Raw genomic sequence first — 23426 nt, 5'->3', positions numbered from 1 at the left:
GAAAACTGGCCCAAGACAATTTTAGGTTCCACTCACAATGCATCATGGGGCAGTTGAATATGACTCGTGTGCCCATCGTGCATACTGAGGAATGTCCCGATATAGTATACTGTACATCCAGTTATTTCCTACTCAATCATTTCATACTATTTAATGTGAGCGCACTACATACTCATTTTGACGTCAGACTTATAAGTACAACATTGGTATGTGATTTTGAACACAGCATATGATTTGGACTTTACATCCGGTCAAACATGACTACCACTCATGGGGGAGCCATCTTTTGAGGTATGAAACCATTAAAAAAGTACTACAAATGTGTGTTTTAAAAAAGATATACAGTATATATATATGCACATATTTTGTTGATTATTCTTTACTCTGTTTGCGGTATCTTCAAAGGTGACAGTTTTTCTCAGAAACCGTTTGAGATAGGATAACCAAATTTAGTGTGTGACTTTAAAGTATCAATAACTTGATGGAGTTCGAAAATGAGAAGTGCGCAATTATTTCTTCCGGAATTATGGCCCTTGTGTTCTTTTTTTTACCCTGTTCGAGGTATCTTCAAAGGGGACAGCTTTTCTGAGAAAACATTTAAGATAGTTAGTAATTTTATATTCTGATGTGATAATATTATTTTATGTATACATCTAAGTTCTTAGATTTAGGACATTTAGGTAAAGGTTGTGAGTTATAATGAGAATGAATCTGGCGGGAGATGTTGATGACTATCTCTTCTTGTTGCTAATACCCTAAATATTATTTACATGACTAGTACATGTAGCCTTTAACAAGGCTGACATGACATATTTCATCATCAGTTTCTGCAACATACCTGGCAACCCTGAACATGTTGCTATTAACCTGCTTAAAAGCAGTATCCACTTAACACATACATATACTCTATATTTATTCCCCTCTATGCATGTTATCTTATTTTATTACATATTTCCTTCTTTGAATAGGGATTCAAGTTACAATATTAAGGTTTCGTTTCCTTCTTTAGACATTGTTTAAGGTTTCAATATTAAATACACAATATTTGTCATAAAAATCAGGTTTTATGGAACTTTCTTTTCTTTCCTGAAGTGCTGAATCTAACCTACAGCCTGACTTCTTCATAGAGTTATGGTAATGTCATCTGAAGGCGTCTGTCTTCAATCTTCTCCTGAATTCTGGGAAACATTGTTTCCAGGTTATTTACTCTGAGCAGACGGAGAGGAATTGACTGTCTAAACTGGAGCTTCACAAGTTTAAAATTGTTTTTTTTAGGAACTTTACATACTTCACACAGTTTGCAACGATCCCTCAAGACCTTAAAGTTTACTTGTGCAAATACCAGTCGATAAAAGAAATAAAAATAGATAAAATAAATAAGCGTCTGAAATGGCCCAGCAGCATAGTTCAGAATTACAAGAATGTTGGACAACTCTGCACTTGAACAATTTATTATTCCCTTGAGTGGGTTTGTGAGGCTTCCTGTATTTGATGCAGATTATCAGATTTTAGAAGCCTCTGTATTTCAATATCCAATATGTTTCCTTTATGGAGAGAAAACACAAGTGTCAGTTTTCAAAGCTACATATTATTTAGGAAAGAAGCAGCGTGTGTGACATTATGAATAGTTTCAAAGTTTTAAATAACTATTTCAATGCTAATTATGTTATGACCAATGTCAATATGCTACAGTAGATGTCACAGTGGTAATGAGGCTTCTTGTCTTTGTTCCTGTCTTAAGTAACAAAGCACCGTCCCTTCATATGAGAAATATTGTTGCTCTTTGTGTGAGATGTTAACATGTTTAATGATTTCCTGACTCATAAACCCACTGAGGAAACGACATCCTACTGCATACATGTTGTTTAATGTGATTAACGTGAGGGATTAGTGGATCAAAGTCAATTGCTGTGTTTTAGTTTCTGTGCATATACTCGCTTTGTGGGAGGTCTACACTGCCATCGCTGTCTTTGTTGAACATTATTATGGCTACAGATTACATGGCTGGAACTGGCTAATGTCTCTCTCATACACGCACACGCACACAGCTAGCTGTTGATTTATTCTGTTTAAATGGAGTCTGATTGTTACAAATAGTGCTTTGGTGGACACCACTCATGTCAAACTCATGGCCCGGGGGCCAAATCTGGCCCTTTGGACCATCCAATTCGGCCCACAGGAGAAAGTAAAAATGACAGAGAAATCATGAATCATTGTGTGAATTAAACTCAACAGTATTTGCAATGTCTCAGTTTCCCTGGTGCATACAGTATGTTGCACGATTGCAGTTATTTTTTAATGTTGAACTATTGAAAAAAAAACTCCAAGTGTGACATAATATTTCCCTTAATTAAATAGAAATTGGTCACAAAATTGAGAACATTTAAAGTGAAGATCTGTCACTTCTTGTTTGGAAATTGTTGCTTTCTTACTTATTTTGTATTTTATGCATCCGTAGAAGCGTAAACTAGGGCACAAAAATGTTAAAGTTACTTGTTTTCCTGCATAAAATCCGTGGCCCACTTGAGATCAACCTGCTCCGTACTTGGCCCCTGAACTGAAATGAGTTTGACACCCCTGGCGTACACATACTGCAATTAAATTTGTATATATATATATATAAAAAAAGATTATCAGTATTAGTGATACAGCGTTAGGAAGAAGGAGGATGAGGCAAAGAGAGAAGAAATGTCAAAAAAACCTATGATTTATCGCTAACAGAAAAGCAACAGAGTTAGGAAGAGCCAGACAGGCTTTACAGAGGGAAATGAGAATAAAGTCGATGGAAAACTGCAGGAATACAGATAACCAGATCAGACAGTCAGAGAGAGAGAGTGTGTGTGTGTGTGTGTGTGTGAGTCAGCCACATGAATGAGGCCAGAGCAGAACTGACCAGGCGTCCTTTAAATAGTGAACACCACAAAGCCACTTAAAAACCTGTGGAGATATATTTACAGTATACATCACACACAAATGCAGTGTAATACGTCATATTGCACACACGCACGGATGCACGCACGCACACACACACGCGCGAACCCTCGTCACTCTCTAAAATGTTTCCTTTCTCTTGTTATGATGTAACAACTTCGCTTTGCACCTGTTCTAGTTTAAAGTCAAATCTGCTAAATCAGTTTTACTTGTACAACACGATTATTCCCTGTCATAACAAAAAAAAAAACCAAAACAACAACTATACTCATTTTAAAATCTATGACTGCACCCAGATCAAACTGTATCAATCCTGTGACATTTATTGATGTGTCTTTAGCGAGGGTGACTATATTTTTATTTCCGAAAATAGAGGAAATTTGGGCCGAACTCGGCGTACTCAAAGTACTCCACGTTTTCTACCTTGTAACGGCAAAATACACAATAATAAATTAATATGTTGTTATTGTGAATGAGGTTTAAAAATGTATTTATCTATTTATAACACATACTTAAAAAAAAAATCTGACATCAGTGGTGACGCAAGTCAATCACCTTTATTATGCATTTTACCAATCTGTCCTTAAAAATCTCAAACAACAGTCTTAAAATTTCTCCATCATTGAAACGTTGCCCCCTAGAAATTAAAACTATAACAGAACAGTAAATAATCATTAAATATACTTCATTAAATAACTTTTTTAATTAAATCCACTGGAATTTGGTCTGTTTTAGTCTCTTTCTCTTTTATGATTCCGTCACGTGTAAAATGACCATAATGAACCACATTGGCTTTTCAGAGCAACTTCTTAGCTTTCGGAAACTGATAGAATTTCTCCGATAGAGCAAATATCAGCAGAGTTACCTTTTAAATGAAGGTGTTTCCGAGATGCGTTCAAGGTCTCTGGGAAATATAAAATATCTCTGGACAGTCTGGACAAGATGTGAAAAGACGACTTAGAAACGACCGTTGAGGGTTCAAATGAGAATATAACCAGCTCTATGCAAGTTATTTTTAGGTTGAAAAAGGTAATTAAAGATCTCCTAAATCCACAATAGTTTGTGTATTTCACTGAAACAACGTTTAAAACATGAGGGTTTGTCTGGTTTGGCTTGAAAATTCTTGCTTCACACGAATATAGATGGCTCTGTGTGATTTGAGAGTGTAACAGAGCCGTGGTATCAACTTTACAATCATAATTAGACATACGACAAAACCCTTCTCCCTGCAAATGAATACATTTATGTGTGTCATTGGGAGTCTGTACTTTGAGTTGACGAATGTAAACGCTCAGAACTGATGATGTGTCAGCGTTTTTGCTTCAACTAACGTAAGGACTCAAAAAGCTTTGTGTCCATCCATCTACGAAGCCTTGGAATCTTTTCTGTTTACATTAGTGAAGGTGATTTTACTGCCTGTGTCACAAAAGCTCCAGCAGAACCAGTGGTTATTTACAGCAAATCCAAAATCTCCTAGGATTGTAACCTACAGTTCCACACATAATTAGTCAGTAATGATAGATTTACTTCCCGTGACCAAAAAAACCCACCAAAAACATTGTTGCTACCATTATTTTTGGTTTTTATCACTTTATAGTGTCTAGAAAGGTTCGATTATATAATGGTAGGCTTTGCATGTTCTCATTAACTGAGCCCAACTAGGTTACCTAAAATTGTATTTCAAGAAGTTGGAAGAAATGTAAAGCTCAACATAATACACAAAATACCTCCCAAAACACATACAAATTGACAGTAAAATGCACAAGCCCGCAAAAACATACAAAATGCAGAAAATACACAAAATGACAAAAACAGAAAAAACAACAAAAACACACAGAATGACTCCAAAAATATACAAAATGACTCATAAAACTCAAAAACGGACACAAAAACCACTTAACCAAACAAAATGACGACGAAAACACAAAAAACAACACCACATTACACAATAGCTCAAAAGACACACAAACTGTCAACAAAATGACAGGAAAGTACAGAAAACAACAAGAATTCAGAAAGTGACCCCAAAAACAGACAAATCGACAACATAAATGCAGAAAATGAGAGAAAAATACACAAAATTCCAACAAAAACTAAAAAAACAACAAATACAAACTGAGAATTAATGCTCACATCAGTCATTATTCTAAATGCTGACATAAATGTTTATAATGTGGCCCACAGATCAGATACAATCACATTTTTGGGGCACATTACGGACTTTATGATTGTCTATGTGTTCACATCTGGCAGTACGTTACGTCCGGCACCCATTGTTCTTGTTTAGGATAAGTAAGTAGGTATGTAAGAAATCAGATTAGGCATTAACTAGTCATTATGAGCATTAATTGAAAATAGGGTAGTCTTTTAATTACTGTTCTAGATTACATTTAGTCATTTCTGTTCCAAATTGCACACACTTTTCACTAATACAGTGTATTAGGGGCGTCTGGAGGGGGCAGGAATGTCAAAATGCTCAGCTTGTTAAAAGTATTTTTTCATATTAATGAGACTTTAGCTCCACTTATTTAGAAAAATGACAAACACAAAACCGTTTTCTTGCCGTTTAATGAGACATTGAGGTCAACGTTTCAGCTTAGAACTTCCATTTTGTGAAGATCCACGTATAAATTGTAATTTGTTGCGTTATTATAAATGGAATTGAATAAAAGCATTTTTGAAATCCAGAGTCTGTATTTTTCAGTTAAGTGATGCTTGTAAAAAAAAAGTTGGACGTTGCTGCGTATGAAGGCAAACAGAGGGGATTGTGTGGGTTTGGCTGCATTCATTGTTCTTTGTGAACTCACATGTTTAGGACACTTTTACAAGCTTGGCATTACACTTGTGGTACATTGCTTTGCTGGAGAGTGCGTCTATGATAGTTTGTCTTTTTTCAAAGACGAGGCTCCTGTGGCCTGACGGCTCATTTGTAGCCTTGCTTTATACGGTCACTGGGTCACCACTGCGTCACTTTCACTCACCATGCATCGTTGCAATAATAAGTCCCTCCAGCTTTAGGAAAACAGATTTTAAAAAACAGATTTCTAGAATATGCCTCTTTACAGCTTGAAACCAACTTTTAACTAAAACCTTTACTTTATGGATTTAACAATAAACACATCTGTCAGACTGTTTTATTTCTAATCATGGCCTTTATCACGGATCACTTGTAGCTCTGTTGGAATTGTAATAGTTGGAGAGATAGCTAAATAAAACAGACTTTAAGTGTTCTGCTTCGTGTTTACATGGAAACACGTTTATTCGCCTTCATTCTTTTTTTTTTAACCTTATCTTCAACTGCTGTCGAATGTAAACACTGTGTGTTATTGCAATTACGTAAATACATTTATTTTATTGCATAATTGTGACCATCACCAGCCCTTCTTTTTGTCTGCACATGCTGTCAAAGGTCAACACTACAACAAGTGCAATCATTATTAGACAACAATGCATGTTTTGTTATTGCAATAAAATAAATTGATTCATTTTATTGCTTAATTGTGACCATCACCAGCCCTCCCTAAGGAAGGGTAAGAAATCTTTTATTAGAGGGAGGATATAAAAAGGGAGAGCAGTGTTACACCTAAGTGGAGGGGGAGGGGGAAGGGAAAGGGAGCAGGGACAGGGAGGAGAGACTCAAGGTAGGAAATAGAAAGGGTGGGGAGAACAGATTGTTTTACAGTGAGGGTGAGATGTGAAGTTGTAGAATATATTGTGCTTATTATGTTGTGTAATCAAGCCAGTATAGTGACAAGTGTGAAGCTTAGCTATAATGGTGGTGGCTGTCCATAAAAATGTATTAAAGGTAGAATATCAACGTCCGTGTGTTAGTGCTGTGTGATATATAGAAAATGTTATATCTTGATACAGGATTTAGATCCTGATAACGATGTACGCTACCAGTCAGACGTTTTAGAACAACACACTTTTTCCAGTTTTTTACTGAAAATGATTCAGTTTGTTGTGTCACTGCATTCTGAAATGAAAGCATAGAACAAATAAGCAATTTGAGTTGGAATCCATGAACAATACTGTTCACCTGATGCTCATGACGGTCTGGTACCACGGTGTGTTCCAACACTGCCTTTATGCAGACAGAGGAGGTTGGAAGGAACCAAGAAAAGTTGGAACACCTGTAGGAATTAGTAGCACCAGCTTTAAAATGTTAACCCACTTTGTGTTCTCGGAAAAAAGGCCTATTTGTATAATTTTCAACTTTTTTTTAACCTCTGGCTATTTAGTACTTACTTACCTTTGTACCATTTTGAGCTATTCATTGGACTTGCATGACTTGAATTGCAATAAATAACTGGAAACATTAGGGTGTTCTAAAACCTTTGACCGGTAGTGTATATCCCTATATATATACTATATAGTATTTCCTTAAATGACATGAAATTATTGGGCAATTGCTATTCAGTGTATATTTTATTATATTTAAAAATAAACTTTTAAAAAAATCTCAAAATAAATAGTACTTCTTTAAGAATCTTCTCAATGAAGGAATATTTGTGACTTTTTCTACAAAAACTGTTCATGTTCTGTTGTGTACATTTCTATGTGGAAGTGCCACCAGAGGGTGCAAAAACCAACAATAATGGCCACCTCTATCGTTTTAAAACCGTACCTGTAGTGAATTTTACTCGCAAGCTCCATCAAAGATTATATATGATAGTCCAGGTTTCGTTCTATTCGTTAAAAGTCCTTCTAGATGTTCTTCTAGATGATATTTTAGCAACAGAGTGGGACCAAGACCACACACATTAAACAATAGAGGGTTATATCATTCCGTAGACGTTTTTATATCGCACTACAATATATATTGTTATATCGTACAGAATTACCATGAGTGTGTAATATGTCCGTGTATGTCTGTTAATGTCCGCATATTTATGCTTCTGTCCATCCACTCTTCGTCATACCTGTATTTTCTAAGGCTATTATTAAATAAATAGTCTCTGCTCGAGTCCAACGTTTGCTTTGGGCGGCCATCTTGGATTATGTCATCACCAGCGCGTCATCGAGACAGGAAGAGCATGCGCAGAACGACCGGAATGAATTTAAAGCAGAATAAACGTATACAAGATTGAGGAATTATTCCATTCGGAATTAAAATCCAATTAAATCAGCCACTTATTTTGGATTTAAGTTTAATTCGGAATGGCGGAGTTAGGTGTTTGCAAGGTGATTTTTGAAGAGGATTTAACTTTTATTCTGAATTAAAGAGAATTAAAGCTCTCATGTCATTGATAAACTTCCTACTGAAAGGTTTTATTTCGAGCTCAAAGTTGATTATTCTGTTTACTGCACATGTATGCACACTAGATTGTCAGTTTCATTTTGAAATTAATAGAAACCTTGTGCTGGCCCTAACATTTCCACGCTCAAAGTAAATACTAAAATACTGCCTCATTAAGTGGTAGATGCTGTTGGCTCATTGTTGGCCAAAATATCTGCTTGCGGCTTTACATAATAATTTGATAAAAATGAGCCGGCACCATTTTGTCAATTGGGATCAGGCCTCATGTTTGGTGTGGTGTTGAGAGATTGTTTTTCATTCTGGTTTAGTAAAAGAAAGTATTGGCTGATGCGTGAAGTAGTCGGTCAGAATAAGAGAAAAAGAGAGAGAAACAACAAATTCCAAAGGCTAGAATGGGACAATGATGATGGGATGAAGTGAGGCCTGGAAAAGATCGTCTTCAACGCTAAACTATAATCAACCTTTGGCTAAACAACACCAACAGAAGCTTTAGGAATGTGGAGACAATGGCACATGCCAATAAAGGTTATATGACCAATGGTAGGAATGAAAAAGAAGAGATAAGATGTGGGGTTGATATAGTGTAAATGTAAAAAAAACAAAAAAACAAAAAAAAAACAAAGCTTGATGATTTGTGTTTTATGCTGTTACATAATAATAATAATAATAATAATAATAATAATAATAATAATAATAATAATAATAATAATAATAATAATATATTTTTAAAAACATTTCACTTTTTCACCTCTTTCCTCTTTTTTCTTCTCTCTCTATTCTTCTTTTTTTTCTTCTCACAACGTATCTAAGGTAAAGGCCAATACAAGCTTATACCAGAGCTCAAGGAATGTCAGTGCATCCATAAAAAAACATTTCTGTCTGGTTTTTAACTCTTTATTTATCTCTTTACGAGCCTGATAAAGAAAAACACCTTTGTTTTAAATCCTAAATTTTGAATATTAAAATGAAAAATCAAACAACCACTAATTTTAGTATCCTTTTCTGAATGGAAAATCCAATGACCAAAACATACACTGGCCTCATGATTACCGGAGACATATCCCCAAAAAATGAACATGACATTTGTCAGCAGACATCATTTATAGACGCATTGACTGATTGTCCGCTTTGTGCCACTTTCTTGTTGTTATTTATGATATTGTGTTGGTTTAATCTCAGTACAAGAGTTTACATGTGATACAGCAGACTGTAAATAACTGTCTGTGTTTTAGCATTGTGGTACACTGTAATCCATCTGAAAAAAAGGGTCTAATACCTTTTCTACCCAGAAGATCATTAACCCTCCTTTTATCTTTGGGGTCAATTTCACCCCATTCAATGTTTATCATCCAAAAAAATAACACCTATTTTTTTGCTTCATATTTCATGACTTTTCCTAATTTTAAGGTTTCATTTTATTCACATAAAATGTTGATAGTGATATGCATTGGTGTTTCTCTGGGGGTTAATTTGATACCCTACATTGGGGGGGTGGGGTCACCAACTTTAATCAATAAGTGCATTCTGTGAGAGTCATGAATGTGCACCCTAAATAAAGAAAATATTTTCACGCTACCCCTAAAACTGAAAGTTTGACCTGATGGTGGCACTGCAGGGAAAGGTTACTGTATATCATCACGACAACCAACAGGGTTCATACTCATGTCATTAATGTTGTCAGTAAATTGGAGAAGATTTCTCTGGGGTCAGATTGAACCCAAGGTTAAAATGTGTTAGTAGTAAGTTAAGGTTAATATAGAGGGTTAAAGAACTTTCTGGACTCATCAAAGTAAACCTACACACACATTTACAAACGCAACCCAAAGTGTGTAACACGTGAAACGCCCAAACATTATGATGTAGCTGAGAGTAAGACGAGGAATTTGTGGAATGGACACAGACTGTGTGGTGGTGGGGGCACAAGAGGAAATAACGGAGAGCTTGTCAGACTGGGGACGAAGGCGGAGGGGGGGGGGGGGGGGGGGGGGGGTGGAGATCAAGACCCTGGAGCAGCGTGAGCAAATAATTACTGGCATCAGTTAGTATCAGGAAGAAACTCAAGTACAATAAATAAACATCCACAGGCAGCAAGTGGTGCTATTAATGTCCACGCCACCCATCGCCTGCTGGTCACTTTGATGTGGATACGTGATGTCACCGACTGCTCCTTGTCTGTTTATCCAACCCCAAATGATTCAGCATGTCTCAAACTGTGTGTGTGTGTGCGTGTGTGTGTGTGTGTGTGTGTGTGTGTGCGTGTGTTTTACGAGGCTCATCAGCACCACTTCTTTGCAGGCTAATGAGATTCACCAATTCACTAATGCAAATTCAAACCATTCCTCTTTTAATTTGCGTCATATTTTGTAATGTTAGTGATTTTTTACTCAACAATCAGAGGTAAAAGTAACAGATTACAAGTACTCACGTTACTGTAGTTGAGTTGTTTTTTATGGGTACTTCTACTTTTTTTGAGTACATTTTTAAATCAGTGATTTTACTTGCACTTAAGCACTTTAAAAAAAAAAAAAAACTAAAATAGTTCATTACACTTCACACTCAACCATTACTGAGTAAATAATTATTTTTTTGTTTTAAAATGATCAACAGACATTGTGAAACTACAAAGAAATGAAATGACCAGACAACAATTAAATGCATCACATCATAGCCGACCAACCAGATTAAATGTACTGCAACGCGCCAAAACAGCGTTGAATTGAGGTTATTTTTTTTCACTTTTAGAGTTCATAAATGTCGCTATACTTAGAGCCTGAGAATTGCTTTTTCTTTTTTTTAATTTTGAATAGAATTTGTTGATGTTTTTTTATTTAAAAAAAAAAAAAAAAAAATGTACATTTTGACAAACCTTTTTATTTTATACAGATGACTTTGTGGAAAATAAATTAAGTTCCAATTGTGCAAGATTTAATCTCTTCCTTTTTATTTTTATACATGAGATGTTTACTGCATGCATGGTGGCAAGATTTATTACCAAAAATAAACAAGGGGGGTGAAAGTAACAAGTAACTTTTACTTTAAGTACTATTTAATTGAGCTACTTCTTTTGTACTTGAGTATCATATGTATGACACTTGTACTTGAGTACAATTTCAATCAAGTAACAGTACTTCTACTTGAGTATTTTATGTATCAGTACTCTTTACACATCTGCCAAAGACGAGGTCTTGTCTTCTCTTTTGAAATGAAGACATTATGTCTTCATGAAGATATGAGTGATATATAAATAAAGATATCACTATGTCTTCATGGATGACAGATTATCTAAATCTGAGGATTTGTGTTCCTGAGTTTCATCTCAATGTCCCAGGTTTGTATTTGTTTATTTAAACTGGTTTATGAGAACGTTTGGACTGGATGAGTTCAAAGGCGCTGTCTCATCGATTTACCAACTGACTTCCTCGTCTCTCACTCACGCATATTTGGCATTTCTTCCATACTTGTTGTAAGTGCACAGAGTCTGAATCACACACACATCTGTCTTCCATTATGCTTTCTTTGTAGCAATATTAAGATGACCCAACGCACACACACACGACTGCACGTTCCAACAAGTACGCAAACACAGATGGGAAAATGTGAGTCTGCTACATCCTCAGAAGTCTGAGGCAGGAGTGGTGATGTTTTATCAGAGGTATCCAGTGGCATTTATTTGTACTGTGTGTGTGTGTGTGTGTGTGTGTGTGTGTGTGTGTGTGTGTGGTCTTAACTGACCACAAAAATCTGTGATGGACAAACTTCACGGACATAGATAAGCATCAATATTCTGGTGTTTTCTTTCAAAAAATAAAAACATACTAACATTAGCATGCATTAGCATACTAACATTAACTTAGATCAGGGGTCCTCAACCTTGGAGTCAGGACCCCATTTTGTGTCGCGAGACACTGGGAGGGGGTCGCCAGATGCCGTCAAGAAACCAAGAATATTTTTTGAACAATTTGAGCCTGTTTTTGCTTATTCTTACCATTTTTCTGCAACTACACCAAACTTGCCATATTTTAACCTTTTTTCATCACTTTTTCTTGCCATATTTTTTCTACATTACTTTCATTTCTAATGTAACGTAGGTTGACTCATTATTGTCACATTTCCTGTTAATTTTTGTCAATTTAACCACATTTACGATTTGTCATGCCCATTATTTGCGAGTTTAAACTAATCGTTCCATCTTTTTCCGCCACTTTTAAGCAAATATTGACTCTTTAAACCCTTTTTACCACTTTTTCTGTCTGTTTTTGACCAATCTAATTTGCTAATTTTACCCAATTTATGTGGTTTTTAAAATCCCCTTTTGCCACCTTTTCCACCATTTTGTTTCTGATTAAAAAAAAGATTTACATCTTTAAAATGACTATATTCTATGGCGCAAATAATGAACTTCTTGGATACCAGTGGATATTATTCAGATAAATAAATAAATGTGGTTATCACAGATTCATAGAACAAAGGACCATCATTTTGCTGACTTTGTGGATGGGCCCCAAAAATCTGTTCCCTTTATTCACCCTTATATATGGCCCTGTCTCCACATGACTGTTCTTCAATGTTCATGTCTCTGTTCAACCACCTTCAGGTACAGTGGGGGTCCCCGGTCTCTGGAACCTTTATTTTGGGGGTTGTGAGCTGAAAATGTTGAGAACCACTGCTGCAGATCAATGCATGTCAAGATGTCGATGGTTCTATTGTAGATGTAGATGTAGATCCTTAAGGTTTGAGGTTGATTCCATATTTTAGGTAATGTTCAGGTAGAATATTGACTTTTATTTTGAATTGTACTGAATTTTAAGTGGTTAGGAAGAGAATGAATGGCCAGTTTGTGGCTTAGATGAGAAATGAGAGTTCAACAAACAGTAGTTAACATGACCGAGATGTGCCACCTTTTTCATACAACTTTTTTGTTCAATGCGTATGTTCTCCAGATCCACTCTGTTTGAAATAGTGACAAATTACTCTAAAACAGCTCTTTGAAAGTGCGCAACGGAGGGCACTAAATGTTCACTTTGAGGTTTAATGAACAGCAAAGATATATATGTCCTTCCTCAGATAATTCACATCTCTCTCTGTTCTCTCCTTCTCTTTGTAATTTGTGTTAACTCCACACACATACACACACACACACACATAAAAGAGCAGACAGAGCTCCTATTAATCACCAGCCTAAATCTGGAGCTGTATGTAGTTGTAATAAGGTAGTTTCAGATTTTGGTGGCGCTCTGCTGCTGCTGCTGCACAAAGTGTTTTTCCGGAAAAGCCCATGAGATGAAAGACTCCTCAAGGAGCCACGTTAATGAAATCTGCTGAGTGAAAACTGAACTGGGAGAAAGGGCCTCGTACCTGCACGCACACACACAACCGGAAGCATGAACTATGTAGGAACACACACACGCACACACAGACACACGCACACACGCGCACACACACACACACACACACACCTGAGTGCAGTACTGAGTGAGTTCCCTGCTGTCTTCAATGGGTCAGTGAACAGCAGCCATGCAAAGACAAGTCCAGGCTTCCTGTTCATTCAGGCGTGTGTGTGTGTGTGTGTGTGTGTGTGTGTGTGTGTGTGTGTGTGTGTGTGTGTGTGTCAGTAGACTTGAGTTTTTCTGAAAAAAAATTGAAAAATGGTGATATGTATTGCTTCAAACTTCTCATTTTAAACTTCGAACACAATTTACTCATGGGGTCAATCTGACCCCAGGGATATTTGCTTCCAGAAAATTATTTTCAGAAAATTATTGACCAACTTTTTGTGTCAGGCACTTTGTTTATTTGTTGAATACATAAATAACCCCTTGATAATGAAACTTTGACCTGTTCTCTAGCGCCACCATCAGGCCAACATTAATGACCACAAGAGTATGAACCCTATTGGTTGTGGTGATTATATGATCTTAGTGTATTACAAAAAATATTTCATCCAAATCTTCTCAGATACACTCAAAAGTATCAACTCTGCACCTGCAGGTGTAGGGTTGTAAGGTCACACACAGCTAAAACAGCTTGGGGTCAAGTCGACCCCAGATTAACACCAAAATGTGTTCAGCACATTGAAAAAATGCCATCATGACAATTTTACGCTTAATCAAATGCATCCGTCAAATTAGAAAAAGTCGTGAAATATGAAGCCAAAAAAATCTTATTGGTTTTTGAATAATTAACATGGAATGGGGTCAGATTGACCCCAAGGACAATCAGAGGGTTGAACTTAACCTTTTAAAATGTTTTATTTACAAGTGTGTGAGTGTGTGTGTGTTAGCGAAAGCACAAATTAACACAACACTTAATTAGTATTTAGCCTAATTGCTCTAATCACAGGTCGCACAAACCTCTGCTGTGGAAACCGTTGCTATGACGCTGCGGTCGGGTTTACAAGCTCAAGTTTCAGCATTTCATGTTGACCTCAGTGGGAGAACTCTGGGTTTAGATACTCCGTGCTCCCTGTGTACAGTAGATCAGGGCGTTTCGTAATTTTAGGTTAGGGGAAGAAAGAAGAAAAATCCTTGGTTTATGAATTGGAGATGCTTTGAAATTTGAGATTTGTTCTTTTGTCTAAACACCTGTTTTATGTTTCCTCTGTTGTTGCAGTTGTGTATTATTAAGGAATTATATTCCACCACTAAATTGTATAGTGCATAGGAGCACTGATCTAATCATTCCCTCATGTTTTCTTTCTTAAACTCTCATTTGCTTTAAATAGGTTTGTAGACGTTCCTTAAAACGCTTGCACTTATCTTTAGCTTCGTTGCACTTTTTCCCATGAGGTTTGAGTACAGGTGTGCTGTCATTTTCTCTTAGAGTTTTGCCCAGATTTCTCCATTGTTAAGGTTTGACCTTTTTTTTTTGCATGTCTTATTTTTTTGGCGATGGACATTTCTGAGGTAAGAGCCAAGCGCTCCTCCAGGATGTTACGCTGCTCAGAGTGATACCTGTTTGCTGTTGTGACGCTGCCTTGTTTCCATGCACGCACAGTCACTTTGATTGACAGTCTCCGCTACAGGAAGTCAAAGCCTATTGGCTGGACGATCGCGACGCGATTTTCATTTGTAGTAATAATGATAATGCAATGGATTTTATATAGCGCATTATCATAGACACTCAAAACGCTTTACAGAATTAAGGCTTTAATCTTTCACTCCACACTTAGTGGTGGTAAGCTACTATTGTAACCACAGCTGCCCTGGGACAGACTGACGGAAGCGAGGTGCCTTGCCCAAGGACACAATGACAGATACCACTGGGGTGACTGCCACTCCACTGTGGCACCTGGAATTCTCAGTGGTCTCCCATCTACCTACTAACCAGGCCCAGACCTGCTTAGCTTCCGAGATCTAACAAGATTGGGCAATGACAGGCTGGTATGGCCACATTTGTATAGGGGTCTATAGGACATAGGCAGGCCTTATCTACATTGACGTATATGAATGACCACCAGCAGTAGACCATAGTAAAATACTAGTTAGCCTTTTTTTCGCATTTCAAACGAATGATGCATTAACATAGATTTCTCGGAAACTCTGGATATCAGCTTTAAGTATTTTATGTATGACTTACTTGTACTTAAGTACAATTTCAATCAAGTAACAGCGCTTCTACTTGAGTAGGATGTCAGTACTCTTTACACCTCTGCCAACTAGACTTCTGTGTTTGAAGGAAAAGGTCAGAACTTTCCTGATTCACACATCGCTCAGCTTCTCTTTGTGTGACATACATTTGCAGAGACTTTCCACTGATTCTCCATTGTGCACCGATGTCTTTCCCTCTACTCGAGCTGACAGGGCAGCAGGCGCTGAGGTGATCTTATAAATTGGTCATGGTCTTTGGAGCTAAAGGTCAAAAACAGCACAGACACAAGGAAGGTTACTTATGACTCCCATGATACCTTGCTGTCAGTGCAGCCCCAATCAGCCATTAGGGGGTGTTTGCTGCTGTATGTGACGGGTGAGGACCGCAGACGTGCATGTGCGAACCCTCATGTGACGGGTCAGAGCTCCAGTGAGCCGTTTCTGTTCCAGGATTTGGACTAAGTGCTCCTGCAGACCTCTCATGGTGTTTACATTGAGCTCTCTGTGGTACGTACGTGTATACCTGAGCTCCTAATAGACTTAACTGCCTTCACGGGTCGCTCTGTATGCAGGGACAAGGGTGCTTGCACAAGGCCTGAACCCTGAAACAAAGATCTTATGTCAACTTGTAAAGTCAGTCTTTTTAGCTTCCATATCCTCTTGTGCTCACCAATGCATTCACCAATAATGTTTTACAGAAACCTCATATGATTTTTTATGTGCATGTAGGATTACAATTTTAGAGCAGATGCCTCTGAATGTAAATTGGACTTTATTTAAATGGCAATTTACTTCCCAACAAAGTAGTCCCGAAGCTCTGAAAGATCGCAAACTGCCAGCAAACTACTCAGACATTGTCAGTAATCTCACTTGTATGTAATTTCTTTCTCCAATATTAATAATACAGTAGCTCCAAATGAATGGGCACTCCCATTTTATTTCATAAATGGCAATTATTAGTGCTATCCAGATGAAACACGGTGGTGTGATTGAGGAACAACCCAGCATAACTGTCTATTACAAACTAAGAAATGAGTTTTTAGAAGAACAGTGTTAGGAGCGTTTTGAAAGCAGGTCTTTTAGACCAGTGGTTCTCAACCTTTTCAGCCCACGACCCCCAAAATAAAGCTACCAGAGACCGGGGACCCCCACTGTACCTGAAGGTGTTTGAACACAGACACAAACATTAAACAGCAGTCATGTGGTGACGGGGCCATCAGTAAGGGGGAATAAAGGGGAGAGCTTTTTGGGGCCCATCCATAAAGTCAGAAAAATGATTGTTCATTGTTCTATGAAGTATAACTGGCAATTAGTTTAAATTGGCAAATAATGGGCATTGCAAATCATAAATGTGGTTAAATTGGCAAAAATAAGCATGAAATATGGTGAAATGGGGTTAAATGTGACAATAATGGGTCAACAATGGGTGGAAAAAGTGGTGGAAAGGGTTTATAAGTGCTGAAAATATCTTGAAAGTGGAAAAAAAACCATGCAGAAAAGGCATTGAAATTTAATGAAGAAGTGGCAGAAATGGGAGTAATGTAGCAAACATATGGCATGAAAAAGTGAAGAAAATAGATGAAATGGCAAGTTTGGAGTAGTTGCAGAAAAAGGGTAAAAATAAGAAAAAATTGGCTCAAATTGAGAAGATTGAGAACCCCTGTTTTAGATAAACCTTCATGCTGTCAAATTATTTTTAATATCAGATCTAATGTTTGTGTGATTAGCACAACTATCATACTTTATTTAGTGATATAAAGTACCTATACATTAACCAGGAGAACGTGCAAAATACATCTGGAATGGGCCAAAGGTTTTTATTCCTCGTTTGCTTACTTCAGTGTTTCAGTTTCTCTGTTCATTCAGTGGAAAAAAAATCAATATTTGATCTCAACTGCTCTTCAGAGAGGAGCTCATTCTTCCTGACATTTGTTTTTAATCACAACGTCATCTGTACTTTTTTCCACTCCGCAGACCTGCAATAATAGAATTAACCTCTGAGCCAGATCGGACCACAAGAGACTATCCCTCCGTCTGCTTTCTGTCTTTTTCTCTTTGGTCTCTGCTTCTATCGCCTGTTGTTTACTCTTGTGCCTTCATGGACTCTTGTGTTTCACAGTCATGTTTGGCCGTTGAGTTGGTAAAACTCCTAAATTTAGACCACAGACAACAAAAGGTGGGATTATTGACAGGAGTGCACACGTGCGACCAAAATAACCAATGTGCACCAGTTCAAATATTGAAACATGTCTAAGATTCAGGGATGAAAAGAAGTGAACAATGGTTTCCTTCTGGTTGTATCGCTGAGTGGAGGGGGCGGGGCTAGAGACACCACACACTGAACAGGAAGGAGGGAGAATCAAAGGACACAAATTAATTATTCCGGTGCTTGCTGTGGAGATGAAGTAAATGCGTGAAAGAAAACCAAATAAAGTTTGGACACGTTCTAAGGTCAAGGACAGTTCCAGAGGAAAGTGCAGAGTGAGCCATATAAACATTTTATATCACACACACTTGTATTTCAGAACTTTTTTTTTTCTTCTAAATAGTATACTTTTGAAACTTTTTTTTCTTCCAAAAGAAATAAAAGATAATGTGCTTTAAAATAGTAAGAGTTGTAAGATATTTTTGCATTTTATTTCAAAGCTTCATATTCATGTTGTGCTGTTTCTATTTACTTTCAATTTAAAATGTCACCTTATCCACACATCCGTCCATTCTGTTTCTGCTGAGAGGTGGTCACAGAAAACATCTATTTGAACATCTTCTCAACAGGTAATGACAGTGTATGACATGAACTGTATGTTGCATATGCACCACTTTTTTGTCTAACTGAAATTCAGAAATTGAGTCGTGTTTTTACTAATGGTTGCTATGCAGCTTTTACATTTTCCTGAATTACCTTTTCTGCTTTATTCTCTTTCTTTGCCCCTCACGATGTGTAGAAATCCCAAAACAAGCCCTATTTGTTCAAAAGGGATAGGTAAACTATATATGAAGATCAATTCAACTGTTGGAGCTGATTGACTTCACAGATCTGTTTTAATGATCAAGAGAGGGTCCACTAGGGACTTATCATCCATCTTTCATCAGAGGATCATTACTTACTTCCCTATTGTATTACCAAAAGACCGTCTGTGATCAATGCCTAAAGAATTTGCTCAGTACCACTTGTTTTGGTTTAATCGCGACTGACTTCCTATCCATTTTATTATCACTAGAATTCATAAACACTTTAACTCACTTCTTTCAAAAGAAGGAACATGTTTCTGTGTGGATGACCAGGACATTACCAGCACAGCAGGGAACAATTTGATCTCTTTAACAGAATGTATCTGCTATCCTCATTATCAGACAATGTATGTGTGTACATATACATGTAGCTTATTGAGCATTCAGGCAGACAGGGACACCCTCACCAAAGGCTGAGTTTATAGAAACTGTTGCATAGATTCACGCTGACATCACACAGAGTTTGCAGGCGTGGGGGGGCAGATAGGGGGATCATTCCCCCCCTAGTAGTCAAAAGTGTTCATTACAGTTTTCCCAAATTCATTAAAAAAAAAAATACAATTCTTAAAATAATGTACACAATATTTGAAGTGTCATAAAACAGTTATTTTTTGGCGCTTCAGTCATGTGACCATCGTCTTCCTACGTTATAAAGATATTTTTTTCTATAAAATAGTTTTCTGCTGCTTTGATTCTAACATATCACTGTTAGTTTCATGTCACAGATGGTAGTTCGACCTCAGGTGTGTAGTATAAGTTTTCAGTGAAACAGTCCAAAACTTTTGAGACTTTAGGTTGGTTCATCTGCTGTTGCGCAATTCTTCTTACCCCCCCCCCCCCCCCCCCCCCCCCCCCAGCAATAATCTCAAACTCTGTATATGGCTGACATTCTAGTTTCAAGGTAAAAGGTGGAGAAGCTGTGATGGGGAAGATGCAGTTTTTTGTATACAACCCTCCTGCTTCAGATTATTGTAAAAAAAAAAAAGAGGTCAATTTGGCCTTTTTCAGAAAAGAAAAGAAGACCGTCTTCATTCAACAAAAAAACACCTGCTTTTGCACCCAAAATATTTTCAAAAACATCACTAATGATTTAGCTTATTAGGATTATCAAGCATGTAATATGACCGTGGCTCAGGTGGTAGTGGGTCGTCTTCTGATCGAGAGGTTGGGGGTTCGATCCCAGTACCTGACTATGTGTCGAAGTGTCCTTGGGCAAGGCACTGAACCCTAAGTTGCTCCCAGTGGTCGACTAGCACCTTGCATGGCAGTCCTGTCCCACTGGTGTGTGAATGTGAGAGTGATTGGGTGAATGGGCTGTTATGTAAAGCGCTTTGAGACTGCTTCAGTGTGGGGATAAAGCACTATATAAAATAAAGTCCATTTACCATTCCATTTACTTTGAATGTGTTTAGGTTTGATTCCTGTTCTGTAAAGCCAACACAGTAATTATACGATATAGCAATAGAGACATGACAATGAGGAATTCAAATTTAAAAGCAAACAATTATTACACTGTTGTTCCACACGAAGCCCCTCTGTGTGTGTGTGTGTGTGTGTGTGTGTGTGTGTGTGTGTGTGTTACCAGTACCAGTTTTCTGTCTCCCCCTCCTGTCCCTCTCTGGCTCTTCTTTTCTCTACTGCTTTCCTCTAATCATAGTTTTTGCTTTTTCTGAAAATAGGAGGGTTGGGAAATATATATATATACACATGCACACACTCGCAAACACACGTGCACACACACGCAGAGTTGCATCTCCAAACTGTTAGGCAAAGAAAAAGTATGCAGTGCATGCATTCATATACACCCTCGCACACAATAACACACAGTCAGCATATATTTGCCATTTTACTCACCCATGATCAGAGCAAAGCGCGTGCACACACACACACACACACACACGCACACACACACACACACACACAGGCCCAAACCACATAGAGAGTACCAAGAGGAGCCGATCGCGCATTGTTTGGGAGAAATTGTAAATTTGTGGAAAAATTGAGAGCTCTTTGTACAATTTGCAGTTTAAAATGACTGCATTTATGTGAGATAAACAAAGAAAAAATGCAAGCCCCTAAAAATATTGTTGAGTTGGTTAATTTGAGATATTTACAACTGGATTATTTGGAAATTTACACAATAATTCACGTTTTCTCTGTCATTTTCACTGTCTGCAGAAGGCTGAATTAGATGCTCTAAAGGGCCGGACTAAGTGTTTTTTTATTAGATAAAAACATAGTACAGGCCTCATAGATCAATAAATCAGAAATTTTAAATGTAAATGGTTGAAATCGCCACTTGAACGTTTGTTTTCATCTCCACTGTAAACATTCTCTTATTGACATTTTCGGAAAAGTTCCCTGCATTGCATTGTGGGATGTGTCGTAAATGGATGCTTGAACTAAAAACTTTATTCTTGCTATGATTTCTTGTGTGTCCTCACCAGATGACAATTCTATTGACACTGTTTTTGTTCGAGTTTGATCCCGGCATTCCTCGTGATGTCTGAATGAAGTAAAAACACAAACACATCCGTCTCCGTGACTCAACATCCCACATTGCAGTGTGTAAAAATGTAAACAAACGTTTGAGCGACAATTTCAACCTTTTACATCATTTTTCAAGCAAATGATATAGAATGTATTCATTTATGAGGCCTACACTATGGATTTATCTGATAAAATGTTTTGATGTGTAGCAGCTATAAGAGTAACCATACTCAGGATGTATTTATGTTGTATCGGTGAAAAAAACACAAAACAATGTTTTTTAGTCATCAACTCAAACAGTGGTAATTGTAAGGAGGTAGTTTTAAGGAATCAAAACCCATTACCAGTGTGCCTGATAAATGTGTTTGTACAACGTGTTCTATATGGTTAATATCTCTCCGTATGTTACAACAAACAACTCAAAATGTTCTCTTAATGTGGCCATTAGGCCTGCCTGTTTTTTTAAGGTAATGAACCTAATTGCACAAATAGAGATGCTTGACCTAATTAATCATAATGGTTTGAGGCTTTTGGCCAACCGAGGCTGTTCTCCATCGTTTCTGACATTAAACCTAATTACACATCATCACGTCCATTTGCTGCCATTTTCAGGTCCAATCAATCCAACCCACGCTGAGGTGAAGTGTTTGATTTGGTCACTCAATGCCTGGGAAAAGAACGCTTATGTGATGCAGAGGTTTTTTTTACTAAAAAATATCTTTTCTGGCCCTGGTTATCTGTCTGTCTGTCAGTCAGTCTGTCTGTCTGTCTGTCATGTTCAGAAACGTCTTGTCTTTCAGTTTGTCTAAAGGCTTTCTGCCGACACCCAGGGAGTCATTTTCATTTAGCCTGGAGGGTCTGTGTACACATACACTCGTTTTCATTTAACTCTTTTGCCCCTTTCCCCCCTTTAAACGCCCCCCTCCCCGACCGCAGTATCTGTAGTAAAGGAATTCTTCTTCATCTGTGAGTCACAGATAACAATGACTCACGCTGTGTTTGTTGAGTTTGTTTGTATAGGACAATTGGTCATAGTATAGAAAGACAAGAAGACAGTCATCAACATCCCCCATTAAAAAAAAAAAAAAAAAAAAAAAAAAGGAACAAGGGCAATAACTCCGGAAAAAAATATTGCGCAATTCTCATTTTCGAACTCCATCAAGATATTGAAACCCTGAAGCCACACACCAAATTTAGTTATCCTGTCTTAAACAGTTTCTGAGAAATGCTGTCCCATTTAGCTCGGACGGACGGACGGAGCTCAAACCTATATCCTCCTTCCACACTTTGTGGCGTGGGATAAAAATACACATCTAAGAAAATGTTTGCACCTATAAGTTTGATGCTCAATATTCTCTTTGCTGATATTTGTGGTGTTAGAAGTTTTCAATCCTGTCAACCAACATTTTCAGATAGTTTGCAATCTGTTGACATCTCATAGTTTACCATATTGTAAACAATCAGAGATAGTTAATAGAAAGGCTTTGAAGAATGTGTTTTCCTATTGTTTTATTTGGAAACTGGATGCTTTTAATATTGCGTTGGAACTTTGGTTGAATAATAAAACTGTTCTTGAGAAAACTATATTTCAAAAGTATTGCTGAAACTAAATACAACTAAAACTATTCACAAAATTCTTTGTACTCAAAAAACTGAATTACTACTTTTCTAAAATATGTGATTTTATGTTCATTTTGGAGTTTTGAAGGTGAATAGTCCAAATGTTTTAGCTTTTTTTGAAAAAAAGTTTAATTTTTTCAAGCCATTTTGTTGCGAGGACTGCCACAACAGAAAAGTTTTGGGAACCACTGCATTAATCTTTAACTGACGAATCCTGTACAGGGTTACTGGGGCCTACTGGTGGCTCTCCCAGTCTACAATGGTTGCAAGGCAGGATATGGGTCAATGACATAAAAGGATTTATCATAAAATTAGCATCATTTGATAACCTTTGCATTGATTCTATGATGGAAATAAAAATGTTAATACTTTGAAATTTTATTCACATGTGATCAATGAAAATAATGAAAAAATTAAGAAAGTGTGTATTTATTTTCTTTCTGCACATTCCACTTTTAACGTGCTATGAGTTACTTAAAAACGTAGTCTACTTTTTAAAGAAAAACTGATGTGTGTGTGTGTGTGTG

The 23426-nt window shown here is 37.2% G+C and overlaps 1 protein-coding gene and 1 pseudogene across 1 annotated transcript in view; one reads left to right on the top strand and one right to left on the bottom strand.

Moving 5' to 3' along the window:
- slit3 (slit homolog 3 (Drosophila)) overlaps positions 1 to 23426 on the top strand; it is a 306653-nt gene that overhangs the window by 50596 nt on the left and 232631 nt on the right. The window lies entirely within an intron of this gene.
- On the bottom strand, positions 15467 to 15584 carry LOC114471701 (uncharacterized; annotated as a pseudogene).

Source organism: Gouania willdenowi, chromosome 10, assembly GCF_900634775.1.
Source record: "Gouania willdenowi chromosome 10, fGouWil2.1, whole genome shotgun sequence".
NCBI classification, from domain to species: domain Eukaryota; kingdom Metazoa; phylum Chordata; class Actinopteri; order Blenniiformes; family Gobiesocidae; genus Gouania; species Gouania willdenowi.
The sequence above is the reverse complement of the archived record's forward strand: the minus strand, read 5'-3'. Positions and strand labels throughout refer to the sequence as shown.